Below are 12,734 nucleotides of genomic sequence, written 5' to 3' on the forward strand. Positions count from 1 at the left end.
AACAAAGTTTTTTTTTTTTTTTTTTAAAAAAAAAAATAGAGCAGAATGTCATCATGCCTGAGGTAGAAGTACTTCTATCTGGATGATTCTGGGCATTAGTGAGTGTGGCACATTCACATACAGATACAGGTGGCCTAAATATCATAACATTCAGGCTAAGTTGGTTAGGAATTATCAGTTTGGAGACTACAATTTACATGAGCTTATTATGAAATTGGCAGAACTTATCTGGTTCTCTCCCCCTTCCTACTGAGTAGAAAGTGAGCAAATAGCTGTGTGATGTTTAGATGCCTGTTCGGTTAAACCACAACAGAGGTAGATATCTAAGTTTCTATTTTAAATCAAATATAGCCAGATACTAATGCCTTAGCTACTAAATAAGGCTAATTGTATTTGGTATTTTGAATTACTTTCTGTCTTTATTGAGAATATGTAATTAGGCAGAAATGCTGAACCTGTGTACAGCTTTCATGAAGAATAGTGAAAATATATGCTTTGCACAGATTTTGAACCAAGAAGCTTTCCAATGCTTAATGTGTAGAAGAAGGCACAACTAGTTGGCTATGTGAAGTGTTCTGCTGGTTCACTCTGAAATGCACACCACTGTCTTTATCAATAGAGGAGAGACCTGTCAGAACGTGTCATGGGACTCTCCCATCCACTACATCTGAATTTACTTTCTGTGGTAGTCCGAGTGCAAAATACTTCATGCCTAGATCCTGCTTCAAAATACAAAGACTCACTGACAAGTTTACCTTGTGTCCCAGTTTGGAAAAGCTCTCGAATTTCACCATTTCAAGGAAAATAAGTAAATAAATAAATGCATACGCCAGGTAAGAAGGCAAAGATTTTAGATCTTTAATAAGTTCCATTAAAAAAACAGTGTAGTTTTTTTTTTAATTGTTTTTGGGAGGAGGGAAGGGCAGAATGTGAGTAATAATAAAGGCCTGCTTTCAAAATTGTATAGGCTTCACTTAAAATATAGTGAAAAAACATGAAGTGCTGAAGAAACTAATGAATGGGTGATGCAGATGTTATTCAAAATACACTTTATTTTCCAAAGATCCTTATGTAGTGAAGTACTGAAATTTAGGGCTTAACAAGTGAATTTACTAACAAGAGATTTAGTACAGTTAGGGCACAGAAGACATCTGAAAGGAAACTAGAAATGCTCGGTACACCAAATTACCTGCATTCCTGGGGAAAAAGCGTGCCGTTGCCAGCAATTAGATGTTCCCAAGTAGGGATGAGGGTGAAAAGCTAAACGTTCATTCAGATAAAATACAGGGAAAGAAATGATGGGGAAAAGCTCCAGCTCCAGCTTTGTAACATGTTTTCATTGAATTGCACAAAAGAACATTGAGAGAATAATACAGGAAGTATAACAAAGTAAGCCATTTCACTCAAGCAAGCACAGCCAAAAGAGAGAAGTCCAGTGAATAAAAACTTATATAAGGCGAGCTCTATAGCAAAGATTATTTTGGCAAAGGCCTAAAAAAAAAAGGAAAGGTACAGTAATGAGACATGAAAATTTCCACCAGACCAAGCAGTATCTGTAACTCATGCATGTACCACGAAAATGCCAAAATCAGGTTTTCTATAAAGTAGCCATAACAGCAACACTCATATGGTACTGTGATATCTTACAGTCATTTCACATCAGAACCTAACAACAACAACAAGGTTACAAATTTCTTAAAATGATGACAACAACAAAACACACAAACACAACACCCCCAATACAGCTTGAGAGCAGCTCATAGACTGAAAAAATCATTCTGATGTTTTAAGACATAAATGTAACTTGTCTAACTTATTTTAAACATTTAATGCACATATTCACATATAAGCAAGTCTTCCATTGTCCTTTTATTTTAAATCTACCTTAATGTGAAATCAAATAGCACCCTAGGAATGTCTACTTCTATGAGTACTTATAAAAGTGTTCAACTAGGAGGCTCAGATGTGGATGTCTATTCTGTGGACATTGAGAATTTGATCCAACTGAATGTCTACTGGAGTATTTTAGAATCAACCTGCCTTCCAAATTAGTGTAAACACAGTGTTATCTGTTTTGACTGTCATTGAAAGTAAGGCCAAAACTGGAGAAGAAAAGATTAAAAAAAAAAAAAGGCAAAATATAAAGGAAATCTGAAATTGTACTGTATTGTCATATGCAAAAGAATTTATTTATATACATGTATATGAAAGAGTCACAATGTATATTTTCATTTCTCTCTATACATTCAAACATTAACTGAATAATACTCTAAAAAAATATATAGTCTAGTCTTCCTGGTAGCATAAGTTTTTCCATGGGAAAGGCATTCATGACAGTATTAATCTTATTCACTTCAAACACTGAAAAAAACATTTTTGGGTGAACTGAATCATTCTGTAAAGGTACTCTACCTGTGGGTTATAGATGTATCTTCAGTATTCAGCTGAACTGCCTTAAACATAGATGTGAACTGTCATCAAAGGCACCCAAGGATATTTGTCTTGATGTATATGACTCCAGAAAGTCCTGTGACCCTATAAAACTATTTTATTATGAGTCAGCCTTATTCTGGGTACCATAAGAGTTTTCAAATCACAGTAGAGGACTCTGTCTAAGCAACAGAATTGTCTCAAATGTCTAAAATTACATGATTACTCCCACCATATGACCAGATGTTTTGTTAAGGAAGCTCATCTGTGATTCCAATCACTGCTTTCAAATCTAGTCTAGGACTTTATAATAGCTTGTTGAACTTAAGATATTTTTAAAAATTAAATACTCAAGGCTAAATGAACTAACATTTTTACCGATTGGTTATCATTCAACAAATGTGGACTTAATTGAGCCTGGCTTCATTTTCTTTACTCTTTTCCTTCAGGTATGCATATATATTGATGAGATCTTCCCTCTGAGCCTTTTATTACCCAGCCTAAAAAGTCCCAGCCCTCTAAACCTTTAATCACAGTAGAGATGCTCCAGTCCCCCACTTTTCTGGTCCTTTGCTGGACCCTCTCCAATAGTTTCATGTCGCTCTTGTACCGTGGAGCCTTGAACTGAATGCAATACTCCAGGTGTGGCCTCACCAGTGCTGAGTAGAGGAGAAGGATCACCTTCCTCAACCTACTGGCAATACTCCTTCTAATGCAGCCCAGGGTACCATTGTGTTTATTTTTATAATGGCACATTGATGGTTCATGTTTGTGTTCAAGTTAAGTGTTCCATGTTTCACGCTTAGTGTTTAATTTTTAAGTTAAAATTAGAACTGACCTATGATTTTCTTATAATATTTGAATAAAAATAAGAAACCTTCATCCATGATTTGAAATCTCCTGTGAATGACTAAAGCATACAAGTGTCTTACCAACTTAGCCATTGTGTTTAGGGTCTCAGAGTTACTTGGGATGAATTCAGGTCACAACTGTAAAAGGTGAGTATGATTTGAGTAGCACATATCAAATTGGATTAAAAATGCAAATAACATTTGAATAGATAATAATAATAGTAAAAGTAAATACAGCGTGAGTTTGAGTTTGAATCACTATGTAAATTAATGGGAATCTTTCTTCCTAGTTTACTGTGCATCCTTAGTTATTAAAGGCTTGTGAAAGACAAGAAACTGAGTTATAGGCATATCTGTGTTACATTTTATCCAGTTTGACTGACTGCACTTCATCTCAGTTTTTCATATTATGAAAAGAACTTGCTGATAAATGTGCCTAATACACCAAAGATATGATATGAAACAATTCCATCCCAACCCCTCCTTCTGGTGAAATTTGTTTTGTTGACTGTGTGGCCTCAAGAAACTGCATTTCAGGATCATGGGTCTTGCACTCTCTTTTTTGTGATTTCTGTCTTTGGCTGAAATATTCTAATATTTTTCATAGTGACGATATTAGCAAGTGGGCCTTGCTAACACAAGAGCCTTCTTTGTAAACTGGTGTGGTATTTCTTTTTCTAAATAATTCTATTGAATGCAAAGAAAAAACACGTTAATATTAATAAAAATACATAAGTAATGATGCCAAAATGTCCTTATTTAACAATTTCAGATACCCTTTGCTGTGCATTTTCTAGATGAATTTTCAGTAGCATCAATTTCACAGAACATAATGCACATTTTACACAATATCACTTAAAAATATACTCTTCCTTTTGTAAGAAACTTAACCTAATTAAAGGAACTTGATTGAATCATAACCCTGAAATACAAGCAACAACTGCAGTATGTTTTATTAACTCTTTTACACAACTTAGTTATGTTTGCTTCAGTACCATTTATATTGAAATGTAAATGGTATAATATATATAGATATTATATATATATACATATATGTATATATATATATATTTCCCAGGCAAAACAATTAATCTCTCTCTTTTTTTTTTTTTTTTTTCCTAAGTATACCAAACAACCACATACCTTCATTGCATTTTTAGGGATTGCTAAGTAGGCCCTCATTGGGTGTTGAAAATGCTATTGGGTACACTGATATTAATAAATACCACCTTGATTTTTTGCAACACTGTTTCCCGCAATACTCAGTTATCCAAATTAGGACATTATTGTCTGTATGGATGAACAACCAGATTGGCAAAAAATGACTTGAATGTTGAGTCTCTGATGATAGTGGCTAATAAGTTTACTCTACCTAGAATACAGTAAAAATAGAAGTACTGAATGAGACTATCCTACCCCACGTTCTGCGTTCTGTTTAATATCTTTACCATTGACCTGGAGTAGAAGACAAAGTGTACTTTGATCAAGTTTGTAGATAACACCACATTGGGGGGGGGGGGGGGGGGGGGGGCGGGCAGGACGACACTGATTCACTGGAGGGCATGGCAGCCATTCAGAGAGACAGAGTGGAGGAATAGACCAACAGGAACCTCACAGAATTATACAAAGACAAATGCAAATTCCTGCCTTTGGAAAGAAAGACCCCCTTGTAGCAATACAAGCTGGGAAGCAACTTGCTGCCCCTCTCGACTCCTTGGGGTCCTCAGGAGCCCTTGGGCTCCTCCCAGCTGGGACCCGTGGGTTCTTTTGCCATTCCTGGAGTGATCAGAAACTGACTATTTCTTACCTGGTTACGCACATAAGATTATGCTGCTCTTTAGTGCTTCCACTTCCCAGGCCTCTGCCATCATTTTCTGTGCACATTCTAGGTTTGCTTATTTGCTTTTTTTTTTTTTTTTTTTTTTCTAGGATCATTGAACAAATCTCTTGGTAGAAATACTCATCTGTGAGAAGGTATTGTTGCAGACAGATGTAACTGTAAATCTTCATTAAATACTTGCTATTAGTATCTCTTATTAATGACAATGCTAGTGGTTATTACCAAACTTGCTTTACAGCTTGATATGTTTTTTTGTCTTTCAGAAACTTCTTCCACATGCACTATGTATATCTTGACAAAGTGGGGAAAAAAACATCCTGCTCAACTGCAATAAAGGATGGTAGTCACCCCCTCACTTAGGTTTTCATACACAGATCTCAAAGATCTTTGTCACATCTTGGACTCCCTCATGAAGAATTTCTTCATGAAATCTTCGTGGCTTCTTTCCATCTACTTAAGAAAAACATTGTAAAATAAATTTTAAAATGAAATTAATTTTTAAATAAAACAAAGAGAAATAACAAATAAAACCAAAATGCAAGTAAAGAATTATTTACTATATTGACATTTGAGAACAAACAAGTATTTCTGGCTTATTTGTCTATTTTCAGAAGTTAATATTCTTACAGAGAGAGTTTTGTGTTGAATTCTGTCATCCACAAAAAGTGGAAAATTTTAATGTGTTGCCCATATTATAAACAAAACATGCATTATGAAACATAATGTTCTCCAAAAGTATACCACCAAAACCAGATTGCGAAGTTCCATATGAAATTATCTTAATATTAAACAAACACCACCAGTTTTATAAACATCAGATTTTTCCTTCACGTTTGTGACCAAATTGTAAGAAGGCTAGATGAAATTTTGAAGCTGGCAGGGGCATTACAAACTCTAGTTTTATGTATACTACCTAGCATTTTTTTTTTCCAATGCTATTAAAAGAATAAGAAAAATAGTGGAAAATGGATATTAACAGCAGGCAACAGCATATACAAAATTGTATTAAAGATGAAATTGGCAGCAGCTATAATTCTGTTAAGTTCCACTGTTTCTCCTGGCCAAAGGCTGAAAGTTAGAAGAAAACAAAAATAACAGGTGCTACAGAAATATTAGCATTCTTGAGTATCTAATGGGAAGGTTGTATAATACTCGGACTGCATCACAAATATAGCATAATAATGATTTTTAATCAGTTAGCCCTCTCAAGGTCATCACTCTCACATCAGCTCTCTCAAATGGATGAGAAATGTTGTACCTTAAAAGGGGGTGTTCTTAACAACATGTTAAAAATTACACAGGAATATGTTGTAATTATTCATCCACAATGCACTGACATTACTGAATTCTGTCAGAATGTTTGCAAAACCTTAATTAATGTGTAGAGGCATAATTTAATTTCACATTAAAGCACTCAGATGCCACCATATTAGTCACTATAAAAGAGCTTGAGAAGAGTAACTTCCCTATCTACATGCTGCTTTGAAATTAACATCGTTTCAATAAACAAGTGCTGAGGCATATTTTTTCAGAAAAGACAAATCATTCATAAGCTGTTATTTAATAAACAGCTTTGTACTTCTTTAGCCCTATATTAAAGGAAGAGAGGCGTTTGTTTGTTTGTTTGTTTTTATATGTTAAGTAGATTATCTGAGGCTTGTAACAATTTGGCTTGTCTGGCCTAGAAATATGTAGAGTATATAATATTTCCTGCATTTTTATATTTTGTTCATAAACTGCAATTAAAAATAAAAATAAAAATAAAAAAAATATTGTTTTCCTTTTTGTCCTGCTCTTAGAATAGAGAGTTTAAAACAAAACTCTGGTAAACACAAGCTACTATATTGCTATCAATCTGAGACAATTACAGAAATTTCTACCTTCCAAAATATCAATAAATAAATAAAAATCAGTAATCCTAGTATACACCATATAATATATCAAATGGTTGACTCTTCTAATATTCTTGAAGATAGATATCAATTCTATAAAATAAAATAAAATAAATAAATAAATCACTAGAAAACTAACATCTACGTAGAGATTTACCAATGGTACTAAACCTTGAGGAACAGCTTTAGGAATGTGCTGGAGGAATCAAGCCCTGCAGGATAAACTTTACTCATCTTGGAAGATATTTTTCTCATATTTGTTGCAGAGACAGTGCACCAAATTGGTCAGAGGACCTTGGTTGTGGGATTGTGGCCATGGAGGTCGACAAGCCCCATGGTTGGTGATAACATCAGACTCTTAACGATGAGGCCATCAGGAATGTAAAGAGTTTAGAGGGAAGAAAGAAGGGTGATTCAGGAGACGCCATGCCGTCTCGGGTTGCTTGTTCTCCCGCTGTTAAGGCATGGAAGATGCTGGGGGTTTGCGGTTGCTGGGCAAAGTTGTTTGACCAATGAAGAGTTAGTGGAACAGGACTGCTGTGGGGCAAATAGTATAAGAAGGGAGCCTGTTCTCAGTATGGGATGCAACACGATATGATGAAGTTCTGTCATCAATAAAGTGGTAGCAGTTACAGATCCTAAAAGAATCCTGGTGTCCGTGTGGTCGTTACGCCACAAATGGCACCCATTTTATCCATGTTATCACCAACCATGGGGCTTGTGGACCCACAAGGCCACACTCCCACATCTCCCTCTTCTTTATTAACATCAGCCATCTTCTTGACACGAATTATTATTCCATATATCACAGAACCCTGGTGTCCGTGTGGTCATTACGCCACACTTGGTGAAGCCAAGGACTCCAAATTTACATATGCCCTAGAAATTACATGGGTATCTAATGAGAAATCTAGTCTTCTCACCTATTCAAAGTAAGTAGTTCCTTAACAAACATTACTATAGCTGAGTAATAAATAAGTTAAAGAGCATAATAAAAAATAAAACCTGGTTTTATTAAGCAAATCATAATCTGAACTAAAGTATATGTCACTCTTACTAAGTAAATTCAGCAGTTTCTCACGTTAAATATAATTTGACACCTGCTAAAATATATTCAGCTATTGAATGTTTTTTCTTTAATTTTATTTGTTTTAATTTTGACTTCTCTGCTGTTTATGTTTAAGATTTAACATTAGGATTTGTTTAATTTTATTAAAATGTTCTTACCTTATGGAATAAATAAATAAATAAATAAAACCCATCTTGAAGTTCTAGTTTGCTAACAGAAGGTTCATATATGTCTTTTTTCTCCTAATTAGACATCATGACAAATAACAATCATAATATGAAATCCTATTGGCAATGCAAAGACAAATATTGTACTTTGGACATTAAGAAAGCTAGGAAAATATCAAACAACATTTGTTACAGCAGTTCTTACAACATTTAGACAGATGATCTTAGAAATATATTAATTATACTTGAATACTTTTAAAAATTCATATTGCTAATAGCAGGACTAGAAAAAGAAAAAAAAAAAAACAAGAAAACATTTTTTCATTCTGAGTTTTTCAGAGCAGGCAGAGTGCAACCATATTTGCACTACAAAATGTAACCTTTTTTTTAAATTAAGTGCAAATATTTGTATTGGGTTTATGTGTTAAGGTTTTGTTAGCAGAGGGGCTGCAGGGGTGGCATCTGTGAAGAGTCCAGAAGCTGCACTCATGTTAGACCAGAGCCAGTTCCAGCTGGCTCCTAAAAGGACCCACCACTGGCCAAAGGTGAGCCAATGAGTCACACTAGTTGCACGTCTCTGACACCATATTTATGAAAGGAAAAGATGATGTGTAGGAACAGAAGTGAGAGAGGAGTAAGAAAATATAGACCTAAATAGCTCTGCAGACACTAAGATCAGTGAAGAAGAAGGGGGAGAAGGTGCTCTAGGCATCAGAGCAAAAGTTCCTCTGCAGCCCATGGTGTACCGTGGCAGAGCAGATATCCACACTGCAGCCCTTTGAAGAGCCCATACTGGGGCAGGTAGATCTGGCCTGAAGGAGTCTTCAGCCCATGGAGAACCCACGCAGGAGCAGACTCCAGACCAGATCTACATCCTGTGGAGAGGGACCTGTAGTAGAGCAGGTGGTCTGGCAGAAGCTCCAGTGTATGGGGGACCCATGCTGGAGTAGTCTGTTCTTGAAAGACTGAACTCCATGGTACAGACCCATACTGGAGCAGTTCTTGAACAACTGCTGTCTATGGTAAGCCTATCTAGGATCAGTTTGGGAAAGATTACATCCCAGAGATGTAGTCTTTCAAAGAGGGACCCCATGCTAGAACTCCAGAGGAGTGTGAAGAAAAAGGAGCATCAGAGACAAAGCATTATGGACTGACTGCAACCTCTATTCCCCTTTCCTTGTGCTGTTCAAGGAGAGAAATTAGAAGAAGGAGGATGGGGACAAGGCAGTTTTAGTTTGCTTTTAGCTCTCTTTGCTCTCTACTGTTATTAATTGGCAATAATATCCATTACTCTTTTATGCTCCTGTTTTGCCCATGATGATAATTGGTGAATGATCTCATTATATCATTATCTCAATCCACAAGCTTTTTTCATTATATTTTCTGCCTCTGTATTTTTGAGAGGAAAATGAGAGAGCAGTGTTGTGGAGGTTAGCTGCCCATCAGTATGAAACTACAACAGTATAAAATAAGTATGTTAAACTCGTATGGATATATACTTGTGTGACCTTATTTCGGACTTACAGGACATAATAAATCATGACAATTATTGATCCTATCAGGAATAAAACAAAACAAAATGAAACAAAACAACAACAAAAAAGAACACCTTAGCTCAAGAAATGTGTAACAAAAACAACAGTATAAATGCATTACTAACATGACTATATGTCAATACTCCTTACTTTTCTTTAATGTAATAGTAATGCTAAAAGATGAGATTTTTTTTTATTATTATTTTTATTTTTAGTAAAGATCAGCAACAGTAGCAAGTTGGATCTCATTTACTTGATATGCAATGAATGTAGAATTTCTTTTTGGTAGGTCAAAAGTGATGAATCAGATTATTAGTAATCTAGGTTTTTATATCTGTTTTAAATAACATAGTAAACTCCAAAGAAATGGAGAACTTTAAAGCATCACTAATCAATTCAACACAAACAGTAGTGTAAACAAAATACTCTGTAAATTGTTGTTGCTGTTATCATCAATTTACTTATTTATTTATTATGTCCCTTGCTAATTGTGGTAGTGATAAGAGTTACAAAATAGAGCGGTACTAGCTCTATTCTGCCAAACCTACCAATTCATTTTAGATTAATGTAACTTCTAATATTCCAATGACACTTCAGTAAAATTATCAGAATCTTTCTCTACATATTCTTTGTTTTACAATCTTTTTTGTTTTGTTTTGTTTTGTTTTGTTTTGTTTATGAACCTATCTCATTATATCTCCTTGTACCATTGGTCATCATCCTTCCCTTTTACACTTCCAAATTTTTCTGCATGCTTGTCATGGAAGGCAACGTTAAGATTGGTAACCTAAGGAAAATGGTAATTTTATTCAGTTCTTGACTGCATATGTTCTCAGATGTCAAATTCATTCTCAGTGTATCCTGTGGACCTTCTAGATGCCTATGATTCACTCAAGTCACTCCACATTAGCTTTTCTTAGATAATTTATAAACAAATTACTGCTTACGTAATAAATAACATACTGAAATCTTCTCTCAAGTGCTGCCTGTGGGGCTCTAAATGACATTGGAATTTGTTCACTGAATATCTGTCATATTAAATCAATATTGAATATATCGTTGGTTGTTTTCTTTTTTTTTTTGATACAGAAAATACACGAGTAGCTATAATGTCAGATATAATCATCAGTGTTGTGAAAACAGACTGACAAAAAATTCTGCAGTCAAGAACTGTTCTGATGCAGTCCATAATATTTCATGCTTTTTAATTGGTATCCCAGAAAGGTATTTTAAGATAAAAGATTCAAAAATAATGTTTCCCCAAAAGTTCATGTTGTCTCTTCTCTTTCCATTTCTGACACTCACTGTATGTGTGATTAACTATTAGCTGTAGTATATTACAGATATTAATATATTTTACAGTTGGATTTTTTTTTCCTTTTATTTCCTCAGCAGACTTAATTTCCATTTTTGGTCCTTCTGAGATAATTATATTTAAAAGTTTTGTTGAGTTATTTAGTCCCTGTTTTTGGCCATTAAACTTCTGATATATTTTTATTTAAAACATCTTCTGTAGTTATTTTTTCCTAGTTTTGAGTTTTGTTTCCTTCTTGTAACACTTAAAATTTGTTATTTTCACTTTCACATTTTTGAATCTTTTTTTTTGTTGTTGTTTATGGAGATTGACTTGTAAGCATGTTATTCAGCCTGCTAGGAATTACCTAAACATTTCAGGTTTTGTGTTCTCTATAAAATGTGTAAGAAAATTAATTATCCTATCATTCAATTCACTCATGAAAATATGAAGTATACTAAGACTCAGAACATATATTAGTTTGAATGAACTATTTGAGTGTGTGTCACAAGCTCTGAATACACTTTTAAAATTCCAATACTCACAGCTTTCAATTGTGCCATGCATCAGTGAGCGTGTGGCAGAACAGCAAAACAGATCAAGGTTCTCTTATAGTACAAGAATACTATCCTTGAGCTTTACTTACAAGGTTTTGCACTCAGACACATACACACTCAGACCCACCTGTGCATGCATATGTATATCTCCTGAGCTCACATGGGTGTTTTTCCTTAATCTCGTACCTGTGTGCACAATTTAGATCCAAAAAAGAAGGTAGTCTGTAGGGCCTTAGAGAATTTGGGCAGCAAGGCAGGAGCTGCACAGTCCCAGGTGCTGCTTTCTCATAGTTACCACACAGTCCAAACACTGTGTCTGGCTTCTTTGCATTATCTTCTGTGCTAGGTGCATCTGGATTGTTCCATTGAACCAGTATTAATTTGGCTAATAGATAAAATTTTCTTGTTGGTTGACACTTGACTATTTCTAGGCAGATAATGGTGTTCTTTCTCTTTTTAGTGTTTTCTTTTTGGGTTGTTGATTTTTCTTACTACAGATTACAGTGGTGCAAAACAAAGAGTTTAATGTTGTGAACTAACCCTACCAAATCCACTTTAAAGGAAGACTATGTCAAGATGGCTAAGGAACTACAGGTATTCATATACAAACCAAATAGATGTTACTTATTTAATGCAAAGGTAGCAATGCAAATATGATATATAAAACGTGGAACAATAAAAGGCCCCATAAAATTCAAATATTTCACATTTACATTTTCTCTTTACCTACTAGTTATCATAGAACCATAGAATCATAGAAGGGTTTGGATTGCAAAAGACCTTAAAGATCATCTGATGCCACCCACCCCGCCATGGGCAAGGACACCTTCCAGGTCACTCAAAGCCCCATCCAACCTGGACTTCAGCACCTCCAGGGATGGGGCATCCATGTCTCTGGGCAACATGTTCCATCACCTCACCACCCTCTGAGTAAATAATTTCTTCCCTATACCTAATCTAAATCTACCCTCTTCCCTCTTTTAGTTTAAAGCCTTTGCTCTTTGTCCTATCACTACATGCCCTAACAAAGAGTCCTGTCCCAGCTTTCCCGTAGGTCCCCTTTAGGTACTGGAAGGCTGCAATGAGGTCTCCCCTGAGC

Source organism: Anser brachyrhynchus (genome assembly GCF_964034855.1).
Source record: "Anser brachyrhynchus genome assembly, chromosome: 1".
In the NCBI taxonomy this organism is placed as follows: Eukaryota; Metazoa; Chordata; class Aves; order Anseriformes; family Anatidae; genus Anser; species Anser brachyrhynchus.